Genomic DNA, 14406 nt, shown 5'->3' on the forward strand with positions numbered 1-14406 from the left:
TAATCCAGAGATGAGCGCCTCCCTCCCCTGCCTCATCCTAGTCCCCATCCTGCTGATAGGCCTCTGGTCTCTGCTTCTTGATGACATCTGGGGAAGTTTCCCTAGGATTTTGGTCACTTTGATTTATCATAACAGACTTGTTAATAATGAATGGAATATGGCAGGGCCCGGTGGCTCATGCCTGTAATCCCAGCACTTTTGGAAGCTGAGGTGGGCAGATTACTTGAGGTCAGGAGTTCGAGACCAGCCTGGTCAACATGGAGAAACCCCGTCTCTACTGAAAACACAAGAATTACCTGGGCGTGCTGACACACGCCTATAATCCCAGCTACTCAGGAGGCTGAGGCAGGAGAATCGCTTGAACCTGGGAGGCGGAGGTTGCAGTGAGCTGAGATCACACAACTGCACTCCAGTCTGGAAGACAGAGCAAGACTCTGTCTCAAAAAAACAAAAACAAAAAATGAATGGAATAGTTCATGTTTAGGTGTTACAAAATCCATGCCAGACAAGTCTAAACTTTAACCTCACACCCAGTTCCTAGAATTTCCTTTTCCAGTTCAAATTCAGCCTAAGCCTGGGGGTCCTTAGTTGTGGGGGAAACCACCTGCTCTTTTCCCTACCTTTGTTCCTGTTTTTCCTCTGCTGGTTCCTGTGGGGTTGGGTGCATTCAGAGGTCGGGACAGGCTAAAGGTCTTTGGCTTTTTGGTTCTATTGATGGGTGAGTTCCAAATACTAGCTTTCTCTTGTAGGATATTTCATTTATTTATTTGTTAAAAATATTTATTTAGAACACACCATTCATGTACCAGACACTGTTCCAGCCACTGGGGTAGGGTGATAAATGAGATAAACAAAAAACCTGCCCAGGTTAAGCTCCTATTCTAGGGAAGACAAAAAAGAAAGAAAATACATGTGTACTTAGCACATTAGAACTTTCCAAGTACTGTAAAAAAAATAAAGCAGGCTGGACTCAGTGACTCATGTCTGTAATCCCTGTCCTCAGGGAGGTCGAGGTAGGCAGGTTGCTTGAGCCCAGGCGTTCGAGACCAGGCAACATGGCAAAATCCTGCGTCTAAAAAAATGTAGCTGGGTATGATAGCATGTGCCTGTGATCTCAGCCATTGGGGAGGCTGAGGTGGGAGGATTACTTGAGCCTGGGATGCGGAGGTTGCAGTAAGTCAAGATCACGCCATTGCACTCCGGCCTGTGTGACAGAGTCAGACACTGTCTCAAGAAAAAAAAAAAAGAAAAAGAAAAACAAGAAAGCAGAGATGGGGGCAAGCTAGGAGAGGCTGGGGATGGGAGCCTCCCTGAGCTCCCACAGTTCTTCCTGCCCCTCTCCTGTCTCACTGGGCACGGGCTACCTGGAGCTTGTGGTTGTTTTGTGCCAACCTAATATCTTGTTCCTGCCAACAGTCGGAGGCCAACTGAGGCTTCTCTGTCCTCCACAGGGAACAGCATTGGCCTAAACCTGCAGACACCACAGCAAAGGGGAGTCATCTCAGGTAAACCCGCTGGCGAAGCATGATTCCAGCGTGGGGACACAGAGGCCGACACTTCTTGCTGTAGGTGATTTAATGTTGGGCCTCAATATTTCACTCCACCTGTAAGAGTCTGACACATCCACATCCTTACCGGGGTCCGGGGGAGGGTGGATAGACTTATCCATCCCATATGTATTGCTGGTGGCTGGGTGATGTGCTTATGCCAAGAGGATTTTCATAGACACGGCACAGGCAGAAGCCTAGAATGTGTCGGCACTGCCAGGCCTGCCCTCTAATGCTCCTGATTTTTCCCACGAGATGAGCGTGCCCCAGGGAACTTCAGCTCCAGTTGCAGGATGAGAGGCATGTGGAGGACGCAGAGTTTCAACCCTCAGCCTGGAGTCAAGCCCAGACTACATCAGCCTAAGCCCCACCAAGCCACGTGTGCAGGAGTGAAAAGCAAATGCTAAGTGTCCATGACATTGACTTTCAAAGGGCGCATCATGTTATGTGGTTCATCCCAGCAACAATGAAGATATTTCTCTATCAGTCGGTCGGTAAATAATTATTGACGATGTGCTAGGAAGGTGGAGTGATCAGAGTAGATTTGATCCCTATTCTCATGGAGCTTACTTTCTAGAGGGGAAGACAGATGATGAATGAGTAAATATAAATTATTCTATTGGGTTGGTGCAGCAGTAATCCCGGTTTTTGCCATTAAAGGTAATGGCCATCAAAAGCGGGGAGGAGCCGGCACCGCAGTTCATTAAAACTAATGGCAAAAACTGCGATGACTTCTGCACCAACCTAATAGAATAAATTACGAGTGTGCAAAACGTTGCTATGGGAAACTTCCAAGTGCCGGGATAACATCTAGCTTCCTGGAGTCAGGAGATGGGGGTTTTCAACCTAACCAAGGTGAAGTCCAAGTGATGGGGGCAGGCGGGGGGTGAAGTTTCAGTGGAGACTCCAAGGATGAATGGTAATTAGAAAAGTGAACCCAGATGGTTGGGGGAAAGTGTTTCAGGCACAGAGAACAGCATGTGCAAAGGCCTATGGTGGGAGGACATCGTGTGTTCATTGACCTGAGGGGCGGCCAGCAGGCTGGAGCGGAGCGGGTTGAGGGGAGGATGGAGAGCCGGGGAAAGGCACTCCACGCAGAGGGCACAGCAGGGGGAAAGGCCTGGAGTCAGGCCTGAGTCCATGTGGTTTGAGGAAGTGACAGAGGCCTGTCCGGCAGGAAAGAAACTGCAGACGGGAGACCATAAGGCCAGGGCAGAGGGCAGGGCCGTGCTGGGCACTGTGGACTGTGGTGGGACCTGGCATTTATTCTTGGGTGAGGGGAACATGTTAGAAGATTTTAAGGAGGGCAGGAACATTTGGGGATAATGTGTATTCTAGGAATCTCAACCAGGTAAATTCATAGTTCGAATGTTCATAAGACTTCTGCACAGGCAAAGTGAAAGATGGTTTCTAGAGCGGTGAGATAAGATCATGGTAAAAAAGAACAACTAAGTTTTTAAAGGTCATTTCAAATGCTGGATTTCCATCTTACAATTGAATATAAGTAGACTGCAAGGTTGATGGAAAGTAGAAAATTTCCTGACTTGCGTGAACAGAAAAGAAACATCAATTTGAAAGGAAAACATTTATTTATTTACTTCCTCTGCAGTTTTCCTGACTGCTACATTTCAGGAGAAGGGATGGTTTATGAGGGTCAAGGAGCCGGAGGCATGGGGAGGAGCTGGTATTTTTGTTCCGGTCTGAGGGTCCTGGAGCTGGAGCCCACGGGAGGAGCCGGTGCTGCCACTGATGCCTTAGGGTCGTGGAGCTGAAGATCCCACAGGAGCTGGTGCTGCTGTTCTAATTTAAGGATCATGACGCGGAAGAGACAGACAGGAGCTGGTGTTGCCACTGCTCAAATCTGATTGTGTTGGACCTGCAGCCGGGGGTGGAACCGGTGCTACCTTTGCAGTCTGAGAGTCATTGAGCTGGAGGTCCGGGAAGGAGCTGGTGCTGCTGTTCTAGGGTAAGGGTCATGGAGCTGTAGACCCAGGAAGGAGCAATGCTGTTGAAGTTCGAGGGTCTGGAACCTGGCGACCCAGGGAGGAGAGGTCATGTTCTAGTTTGAGGGTCGTGGAGCTCCAGACCCAGGCAGGAGCAATGTTGTTGAAGTTTGAGGGTCTGGAACCTGGCGACTCAGGGAGGAGAGGTCATGTTCTAGTTTGAGGGTCGTGGAGCTCCAGACCCAGGCAGGAGCAATGTTGTTGAAGTTTGAAGGTCTGGAACCTGGTGACCCAGGGAGAAGAGGTCTTGTTCTTGTTTGAGGGTCATGGAGCTGCAGACCCAGGGAGGAGCAATGTTGTTGTAGTAAGAGGGTCTGGGAGCTGGTGACCCAGGGAGGAGAAATCTTGCTCTAGTTTGAGGGTCGGGGAGATACAGACCCAGGCAGGAACAATGTTGTTGAAGTTTTAGGGTCTGGAACCTGGCTACCCAGGGAGGAGAGGTCATGTTCGACTTTGAGAGTCGTGGAGCTCCAGACCCAGGAAGGAGCAATGTTGTTGTAGCAAGAGGGTCTGGGAGCTGGCGACCCAGGGAGGAGAAATCTTATTTTAGTTTGAGGGTCGTGGAGCTCCAGACCCAGGCAGGAGCAATGTTGTTGAAGTTTAAGGGTCTGGAACCTGGCGACCCAGGGAGAAGTCATGTTCTAGCTTGAGGGTCGTGGAGCTCCAGACCCAGGGAGGAGCAATGTTGTTGAAGTTTGAGGGTCTGGAACCTGGCAACCGAGGGAGCAGAGGTCTTGTTCTCGTTTGAGGGTCATGGAGTTGCAGACCCAGGGAGAAGCAATATTGTTGAAGTTCGAGGGTTGGGAAGCTGGAGACCAAGGGAGGAGAGGTCTTGTTCTTGTTTGAGGGTCGTGGAGCTGCAGACCCAGGCAGGAGCAATGTTGTTGAAGGTCGAGGATCTGGAACCTGGCGACCCAGGGAGGAGAGGTCTTGCTGTCGTTTGAGGGTCGTGGAGTTGCAGACCCAGGGAGAAGCAATATTGTTGAAGTTCGAGGGTTGGGAAGCTGGAGACCGAGGGAGGAGAGGTCTTGTTCTTGTTTGAGGGTCATGGAGCTACAGACCCAGGGAGGAGCAATGTTGCTGTAGTAAGAGGGTCCGGGAGCTGGCGACCCAGGGAGGAGAAATCTTATTCTAGTTTGAGGGTCGTGGAGATACAGACCCAGGCAGGAGCAATGCTGTTGAAATTCGAGGGTCTGGAACCTGGCGACCCAAGGAGGAGAGGTCATGTTCTAGTTTGAGGATCGTGGAGCTGCAGACCCAGGGAGGCTCAATGTTGTTGTAGTAAGAGGGTCCGGGAGCTGGCGACCCAGGGAGGAGAAATCTTGTTCTAGTTTGAGGGTCGTGGAGATGCAGACCCAGGCAGGAGCAATGTTGTTGAACTTCGAGGATCTGGAAGCTGGCGACCCATGGAGGAGAGGTCTTCTTCTAGTTTGAGGGTCGTGGAGCTCCAGACCCAGGCAGGAGCAATGTTGTTGAAGTTTGAGGGTCTGGAACCTGGTGACCCAGGGAGGAGAGGTCTTGTTCTTGTTTGAGGGTCGTGGAGCTGCAGACCCAGGGAGGAGCAATGTTGTTGTAGTAAGAGGGTCCGGGAGCTGGCGACCCAGGGAGGAGAAATCTTGTTCTAGTTTGAGGGTCGAGGAGATACAGACCCAGGCAGGAGCAATGTTGTTAAAGCTCGAGGGTCTGGAAGCTGTCGACCCAGGGAGGAGAGGTCTTATTGTAGTTTGAGGGTCGTGGAACTACAGACCCAGGGAGGAGCAATGTTGTTGTAGTAAGAGGTTGGGAACCTGGTGACCCAGGAAGAAGAAGTCGTGTTCTAGTTTGACGGTCGTGGAGCTGCAGACCCAGGCAGGAGTAATGTTGTTGAACTTCGAGGGTCTGGAAGCTGGCGACCCAGGGAGGAGAGGTCTTCTTCTAGTTTGAGGGTCCTGGAGCTCCAGACCCAGGCAGGAGCAATGTTGTTGTAGCAAGAGGGTCTGGGAGCTGGCAACCCAGGGAGGAGAAATCTTATTTTAGTTTGAGGGTCGTGGAGCTCCAGACGCAGGCAGGAGCAATGTTGTTGATGTTTGAGGGTCTGGAACCTGGCGACCCAGGGAGGAGAAGTTATGTTCTAGCTTGAGGTTCGTGGAGCTACAGACCCAGGGAGGAGCAATGTTGTTGTCGTAAGAGGTTTGGGAACCTGGTGACCCAGGAAGAAGAGGTCATGTTCTAGTTTGAGGGTCGTGGAGCTCCAGACCCAGGCAGGAGCAATGTTGTTGAAGTTTGAGGGTCTGGAAGCTGGCGACCCATGGAGGAGAGGTCATGTTCTAGTTTGAGGGTCGTGGAGCTGCAGACCCAGGCAGGAGCAATGTTGTTGCAGTTTGAGGGTCTGGAACCTGGCGACTCAGGGAGGAGAGGTCATGTTCTAGTTTAAGGGTCGTGGAGCTACAGACCCCAGGAGGAGCAATGTTGTTGTAGTAAGAGGTTCTGGGAGCTGGCGACCCAGGGAGGAGAGGTCTTCTTCTAGTTTGAGGGTCGTGGAGCTATAAACCCAGGGAGGAGCAATGTTGTTGTAGTAAGAGGGTCTGGGAGCTGGCGACCCAGGGAGGAGAGGTCATGTTCTGGTTTGAGGGTCGTGGAGCTGCAGACCCAGGCAGGAGCAATGTTGTTGTAGTAAGAGGGTCTGGTAGCTGGCGACCCCAGGAGGAAGGGTCTTGTTCTAGTTTGAGGTTGGTGGAGCTGCAGACCCAGGGAGGATCCATGTTGTTTTGAGTGTTGTGGTTCCGGAGACCCACGGAGGAGCTGGTGCTTCCTTTCAAGTCTGAGAGTCATTGAGTTGGAGATCCAGGGAGGAACCTGTGTTGCTGTTCTAGTCAGGGCAGTGAATATGGAGACACAGGGAGGAGCGGGTGCTGTTGTTCATGCCTGAGGCTTGTGGAGCTGGAGAACCAGAGAGGAGCTGGTGCTGCTGTTTAAATCTGTGGGTTCTGGAGCTGGAGCCCTGGGGGGCAGATGGTGTTGCTGTTGTCTGAGGGTCATGGGGCTTGAGGTACAGGGAGGAGCCGCTGCTGCTATTCAAGTCTGAGGGTCATGTAGCTGGAGCGCGGGGAGGAGGTAGTCTCGGTGTCTAGTGTGAGGGTGGTGGAGCTGTAGACCTGGGGAGGAGTTGGTGCTGCTGTGGAGTTTGAGGGTCATGGAACTGGAGACCTAGGGAGGAACCAGTGCTACCGCCATTTAAGTCAGAAGGTCGTGGATCTGGAGTTTTGGGGAACAGCCCGTGCTGCTGTTTAACTGTGGGGAGGATCCAGTGTGTCAGTTGAAGTTTGAGGGTTTGGGAGCTGGAGAACCAGGGAGGAGCCGGTCATGCCATTGTATTGTGAGGGTCGTGTATCTGGAGACCTGGGGAGAGTCTGGTACTGCTGTTGTAGTTTGAGGGTCGTGGAAGTGGAGACAGGGGGAGGAGCTGGTGCTGCTGTTCTAGTTTGAGAGTAGTGGAGGTAGAGATCCCGGGAGGAGCTGGTGCTCGCATTGAAATCTGTGGGTCCTGGAGCTGGAGCTCTGGGGGGGAGCCGGTTCTGCCATTCGTGTCTTAGGTTCTTGGAGCTGAAAACCCAGGGAGGCAGCGATGCTGCTTTTCTAGTTTAAGGGTCATGAAGCTGGAGACGTGGATAGGAGGTGGTGCTACTGCTGTTCAAATCTGAGGGTCGTGGAGCTGGAGCCTTGGGGAGTTGCCGGTGCCGCCCCTCAAGTCTGAGAGTTGTTGAGCTGGAGATCCAGGGAGGAGCCGGTGTTGCTGTTGTAGTTTGAGGATCATGGAGCCAGAGACACAGGTAGGACTGACTGGTGCTGTTCTAGTATGAGGGTGGTGGAGCTGGAGACACCGGGGGAGGGGAAGCTGGTGCTGCTGTTGTTTAAGGCTGAGGGTTGTGGAGCTGGAGACACCGGAGGGAGCTGTTACTGCTGTTGTTCAGGTCTGAGGGTCATGGGGCTTGAGGTACAGGGAGGAGCCGCTGCTGCTGTTCAAGTCTAAGGGTCGTGTAGCTGGAGCGCGGGGAGGAGGTAGTCTCGGTGTCTAGTGTGAGGGTGGTGGAGCTGTAGACCTGGGGAGGAGCCGGTGCTGCTGTGTAGTTTGAAGGTCGTGGAACTGGAGACTTAGGGAGCAGCTGGTGTTACCACCATTTAAGTCAGGGGGTCGTGGATCTGGAGCTTTGGGGAAGAGCCTGTGCTGCTGTTTAACTTTGGGGAGGATCCGGTGTGTCAGTTGAAGTTTGAAGGTTTGGGAGCTGGAGAACCAGGGAGGAGCCGGTGATGCCATTTTATTTTGAGGGTCGTGTATCTGGAGACCTGGGGAGAGGCCGGTACTGCTGTTGTAGTTTGAGGTTCATGGAACTGGAGATAGGGGGAGGAGCTGGTATTGCTGCTGTTCATGTCTGAGGGCTGTAGAGCTGGAGACCCAGGGAGAAGCCCGTACTACGGCTCTTTAAGTCTGAGGGTCATGGAGCCTGAGACCTGGGGAGGAGACGGCGCTGCTATTCAAATGGCTCCTCCCTGGTTCTCCAGCTCCATGACCTTCAAACTAGGACAGCAGCAGCAACTCCTCCCAGGGTCTTCCAGCTCCACGACCCTCACACTAGAACAGCAGCAGCAGCTCCTCCCAGGGTCTTCCAGCTCCACGACCCTCACACTAGAACAGCAGCACTGGCTCCACCCTGGGTCTCCAGATCCACGACCCTCACACTAGAACAGCAGCACTGACTCCTCCCTGGGTCTCCAGCTCTACAACTCTCAGACTTGAGGAGCTGGAGACTCGGGGAAGAGTCAGGGTTGTGGAGCTGGAGACCCAAGGACAGCAGCTGCTGCTATTCTAGTTTGAGGGTCTTGGAGCCAGAACCTTTGTGAGGAGCCGGTGCTGCCTTTCAAGTCTGAGAGTCATTGAGCTGGAGATCCAGGGAGGAACCGGTGTTACTGTTCTAGTCTGAGGGTCGTGAAGCTGGAGACCCAAGGAGGAGCTGATGCTGTATTCTAGTTTGAGGGTAGTGGAGCTGGAGGTCTCAGGAAGAGCCGGTACTGCTGTTTAAATCTGTGGGTCCTGAAGCTGGAGCCCTGCTGGGGAGCCGGTGTTCCTCTTGTTAAAGTCTGAGGGTCATGGGGCTTGAGGTACAGGGAGGAGCCGCTGCTGCTGTTCAAGTCTGAGGGTCGTGCACCTGGAGAGCGGGGAGGAGGTAGTCTCGGTGTCTAGTGTGAGGGTGGTGGAGCTGTAGACCTGGGGAGGAGCCGGCGCTGCTGCGTAGTTTGATTGTCGTGGAACTGGAGACCTTGGGAGGAGTCGGTGCTACTGCCATTTAAGTCAGAGGGTCATGAATCTGAAGCTTTGGGGAACAGCCGGTGCTGCTGTTTAACTGTCGGGAGGGTCTGGTGTGTCAGTTGAAGTTTGAGGGTTTGGGAGCAGGAGACCCAGGGAGGAGCCAGTCATGCCATTGTATTTTGAGGGTCGTGGATCTGGAGACCTGGGGAGAGGCTGGTACTGCTATTGTAGTTTGAGGTTCGTGGAACTGGAGATAGGGGGAGGAGGTGGTGCTGCTGCTGTTCATGTCTCAGGGTTGTAGAGCTGGAGACCCAAGGAGAAGCCCGCACTACGGCTTTTTAAGTCTGATGGTCATGGAGCCTGAGATTTGGGGAAGAGCCAGTGCTGCTATGTAGTTTGTGGGTCGTGGAACTGGAGACCTAGGGAGGAGTCGGTGCTACCACCATTTCAGTCAGAGGGTCGTGGATCAGGAGCTTTGGGGAAGAGCCTGTGCTGCTGTTTAACTGTGGGGAGGATTCGGTGTCTCACTTGAAGTTTGAGGGTTTGGGAGCAGGAGGCCCAGGAAGCATCCCGTCATGACATTGTATTTTGAGGGTCGTGGATCTGGAGACCTGGGAAGAGGCTGGTACTGCTGTTGTAGTTTGAGGTTGGTGGAACTGGAGACAGGGGGAGGAGCCGGTGCTGCTGCTGTTCACGTCTGAGGGTTGTAGAGCTGGAGACCCAGGGAGGACCCAAGTGTTGCTGGTCTAGTCTGAGGGTAGTGAAGCTGGAGACCCAAGGAGGAGCCAGTGCTATTGTTCATGTCTGAGGATTGTGGAGCTGGAGACCCAGGGAGCAGCCGGTGCTGCTGATCTAGTCTGAGGGCCGTGGAGTTGGAGAGCCCCGGAAGAGCCGGGGCTGCCGTTTAAATCTGTGGGTCTTGGAGCTGGAGCCCTGGGGGTGACCCAGTTCTGTCATTCATGTTTTAGGGTCGTGGAGCTGGAAACCCAGGGAGGCGGCCGTCCTGCTGTTCAAGTTTAAGGATCGTGAAGCTGGAGACCCAGACAGGAGGTGGTGCTACTGCTGTTCAAATCTGAGGGTCGTGGAGCTGGAGCCTTTGAGGTGCCGGTGCTGCCTCTCAAGTCTGAGAGTTGTTGAGCTGGAGATTCAGGGAGGCGCAGGTGTTGCTGTTGTTGCTTGAGGATTGTGGAGCTGGAGGCCGAGGAGGAGCTGGTGTTGCAGTTCAAGTTTGATGGTCGTGGAGCTGGAGACCTAGGGAGGAGCTGGTGCTACCGCCGTGTAAGTTGAGGGTTGTGGAGCTGGTGGTCCCGGGGAACAGCCAGTGCTATCGTTGAAGTTTGAGGGAGCTGGAGAGCCAGGGAGTAGCCGGTGCTGCTGTTCTAGTTTGAGTGTTGTGGAGCTGGAGTCTTGGTGGGGAACCGGTGCTGCCTCCCAAGTCTGAGAGTCATTGAGCTGGAGATCCACGCGGGAGCTGGTGCTGCTCTTGGAATTTGAGGATGGTGGAGCTGGAGACCCGGGTGGAGCTGGTGCTGGAGTTGGAGTTTGAGGGTCAGGGAACTGGAGATCTGGGGAGGAGCCAGTGCTGCTGTTTAAGTCTGAGGGTCATGGAGCTAAACATGGAGCCAAAGTTGGGGAAGTAGAGAGAGAGAGTTACAGGATGACCCTGGAAACTGTAGATGAAGCTGTACCCCAAGCAAGCTAAGCTTGGGAACTTCTAAATGCTAGTGATGAGTGTTCTTTTTCCTCTTACACAGTTTGGATTTGTTTTCTGTCTCATGAGGCAGAAAGATCCTGATTGATAGCCTTAGGAATTGAAAAGCTTAAAGAAACTAAAGGATGTTGGTAATAATAATAACAATAATTAAACCATGACTATCTTGACTGGCAGAGACAAAATCACACACACACAATATATATCTTTCAAACAGTTAGTAAAATAAAAAATACATTGAAAAATAGACCCAAGCAAAGCTATAAAATGTTGTTTCATGGAGAAGCGATGGAGGACAGAGATTCATCTGAGAGGTGCTATTAATGGAGAAACTGAGAACTTACCATTTTTCCCATGAGGTTCTGGTGCAGAATGATATTGTGTGAGTTCTGGCAGCTGAGTCACTTCCCACAGCCCGGTGATGCCGTCGGTGTCACAGAAGGACCCTCTCCCAGCTGGTCCTGCCTCTCTGCTACGATGAGTGCGGCCTCTGATCCCCAACAGCTGACTGCGTCTTGAGACCAGGCCCATGAGCACAAGGGTTTCCATGGTGAAGGTTCCTGGATGGAACACCGTGGATGTTCCTAATGTTCCTTCCTGATGTTCATCTGCCATCTTGCTATTTAATGCAATGTCTTCTAAATATTGAATAGAAAAAAGTATTTGTACAATACGGGTAAGGTATAAAGAATATCCACACACTGGACACACGGACAGGGAGGGGCACCCACAGCAAACTCCCTTCGCCTGGGAGCAGGTGTGGTCCTTGAGTCCTGTGTCTCCTGTTTCTTCCTCCGCCTTGGCCTACACGCCTGATGTGATCTGACCTCTCCCTGCCTCTCCGACTCCATCTCCCCTCCTGTTCTTTCTAACAATTATGTTACAGCCTCAGTGAATGTGACAAGGACCCTGAATCACGGTGGCTTTACTGAAACAGAGGTTCATTCCTTTCACATGAAAGTCCAAGCCAGTCGGGTGATTCTTCTCTGTGCATGTTTCAGGGTCTTAGGCTACTTCCATCTTGCTGCTCTGGCTTCCTTAGGGTGTAGCTTCCCCACAGTGTCCATCCTATCTACCACCAGCCAGCAGGGAGGGGAGAAGAGAACAAGAGGACACAAACCTCCCTTCCTGTAAAGGCAGTTGCAGTGCACTGGCCTCATGTGCATTGGCCACTGCCTGGTCACGTGGCCACTGCTTGCTGCAAGGGATGCTGGGAAGTTTTCATCCTGGATGCCAGTGCCCACCTGGGTGACTCCTGAGGTCGAGGGGAGAGAGGACATGAAAGAGAGTCACTGACTCTTCCCACCGTCATGCACGTTGCTCCAGTCTAGGGTGACCCACTGCCTTAGCTTTCTCAGGACTGAGGGGGGTTGTGAGGCACAGACCGTTCAGTTTTATAACAGGGGCAGTTCCAGGCAAAGCATCCCAGCTTGGCTGAGACTCAGAGTTTCCTGGGACATGGGATTTCTAGTGTTAAAACCAGGAAAGTTTTGGGCAAACCTGGACAAGTCGGTCCCCTCTACTCCAGACACACTGGCTTCCTTTCCGCTCCTCCAGCAGGCCAAGCCAGGGCCCGCCATGGGGCCTTTGCATGTACTGTTACCCCTGTCCGGGATTCCCTTTCTGCAACTCTGTGCAGTGCTCACTCCTCTTCTGTTGAGGAAACGCTGCTCTCTGGGTGCCCCTGGGAGCCTGGTCTGCTGTACTCAGCACCACATGCGCTGTGAAAATCCCTCCGTGCTCTTCATAGAATGAGATCGGTTCTTTCCACCCTTCCCTGCCCACTTCAGTTTCAAAATCTCTGAGGATTATTAATTTGTATTCTCTTCACCGCTGAAAGGTACATCCCTTTCCCTAAAGCTGTGGCTGGGTTCATGCATAGTCAGATAAATCTGATATCAGTAATAACCTGAAGGAAAAACATGTGTTAAATACCAAGATTATGATGTAGGAAGCGGGGATTCTGAAGAGATGTGTAAGCCTAATAAAGGCCAAAGGATGTGGATTAAAAGGAAACGTGGGGTGGAGAAACATTTCATGAAACAGAACCGCACCTCTTGGTGAGTTCATTGGTACAACCTTTCTAGAGGGCAATTTGGCAACTGGCCAATGAAAGTGCGTAACTTTGGCCGGGCGCGGTGGCTCAAGCCTGTAATCCCAGCACTTTGGGAGGCCGAGACGGGCGGATCACGAGGTCAGGAGATCGAGACCATCCTGGCTAACACAATGAAACCCCGTCTCTACTAAAAATACAAAAAAATTAGCCGGGCGAGGTGGCGGGCACCTGTAGTCCCAGCTACTCGGGAGGCTGAGGCAGGAGAATGGCATAAACCCGGGAGGCGGAGCTTGCAGTGAACCGAGATAGCGCCACTGCACTCCAGCCTGGGCGACAGAGCGAGACTCAGTCTCAAAAAAAAAAAAAAAAAAAAGTGCGTAACTTTTGGGCTCAAATTTCATTTATAGGCATTTATCCCTAGAAAATAGTCAGAAGAATATGCAAAGATGGATCTCTAAGGATTTTTATGAAAAGAAAGAAGTAGGAAGCATGAATGCCCACTGGTGGTCCCGGACCCTGGCACTGGTGCTCCCCTCTCCTAGTGGGTGGGCACAGGCTACATTTTCCCAGGCTTCCTTGCAGTGAGTTGTGGCCATGTGACCAGGTTCTGGCCAATGGGAGGTAATAAAAGTGTTGGGTGGTATTTTTGGAAACCCCCTTCTATAACTTCTGTCTTGATATGGTTTGGATGTTGGTCCCCTCCAAATCTCATGTTGAAATGTGATCCCTGATGTTGGAGGTGGGGCCTGGTGGGAGGCGTTTTGGTGATGTGGGCAGATCCCTCTCACAATGGCTTGGTGCCGTCCCAATGGCAATGACTGAGTTCTTGCTCTGAGTTTATGGGAGGTCTGGTTGTTTAAAGGGCCTGGCACGTCCTCCTCCCTCTCTTGTTCTTTCTCTCACCATGTGACATACCTGCTTCCCTTTCACCTTCTGCCATGATTGGAAGCTTCCTGAGGCCTCCCCAGGAGCAGATGCTGGTGTCTTGCTTGTACAGCCTGCAGAACTCTGAGCCAATTAAACCTCTCTTCTATAAAGAACCCAGCCTTAGGAATTCCTTTATAGCAACACAGATGGACTGACACGTATCTTTACTGTCATTTCTTAGTTGTTCCATCCTTTGACCTGTTTCCTGGAATAAGCATATGATGGTTGGAGCTATTCTTGTCACCTTAACCTTGAGGATTAGGCTTCTACCCTGTGAATAGCAGAATGTCCTCTGGAAGGAAATGAAAGTCCCTAATGCCACCCTAGACTGACAACCTCCAGTTTTGTTTTTACTTTTTTTGTTTTTTGAGACACAGTCTTGCTGTGTTGCCCAGGGTGGAGTGCAATGGCGTGATCTCAGCTCACTACAAACTCCGCCTCCCAGGTTCAAGTGATTCTCATGCCTCAGCCTCTCGAGTAGTTGGGATTACAGGTGTATGCCACCATGTTCAGCTAATTTTTTTATTTTTAGTAGAGACAGGGTTTCATCATGTTGACCAGGCTGGTCTCCAACTCATGACCTCAAGTGATCCACTCACCTCAGCCACCCAAAGTGCTGGGTTTACAGACGTGAGCCACTGCGCCCAGCCCGGTCTTGGTTTTTACGAGATAAACTTCGGTCTTGGCTGAAGTTTCATCACTAATAGGTTTTACAACCATAACTGGATAAAAAGTAGGAAATTCATTAATGCTTATATCTACATATGCCCATACCAAAAATGATAGTGATCTGTTGTTATCAATATGTAAATATGAACACAAAATGTTGTTTTGTGTAAACAAACCTTTTTTTTTTTTTTTTTTTTTGAGAAAGAGTC

At 51.7% G+C, this 14406-nt stretch overlaps 1 long non-coding RNA gene across 2 annotated transcripts in view; it reads right to left on the minus strand.

Moving 5' to 3' along the window:
* The window catches only part of LOC126964403 (uncharacterized), a 298069-nt gene extending 286853 nt beyond the window's left edge, over positions 1-11216 (minus strand). The window contains exons 1-2 of one of the 2 annotated variants that reach the window (XR_007729360.1): positions 10890-11168; positions 10348-10444 (exon numbers count right to left, since the gene is read on the minus strand). This is a non-coding gene — a long non-coding RNA (uncharacterized LOC126964403). Of the gene's footprint in view, positions 1-10347; positions 10445-10889 lie in introns of both variants that reach the window. The other variant, XR_007729359.1, reaches the window with a different exon arrangement.
* Between the last annotated feature and the right edge of the window lie 3190 nt (positions 11217-14406).

This window comes from Macaca thibetana, chromosome 10, assembly GCF_024542745.1.
Source record: "Macaca thibetana thibetana isolate TM-01 chromosome 10, ASM2454274v1, whole genome shotgun sequence".
In the NCBI taxonomy this organism is placed as follows: Eukaryota; Metazoa; Chordata; class Mammalia; order Primates; family Cercopithecidae; genus Macaca; species Macaca thibetana.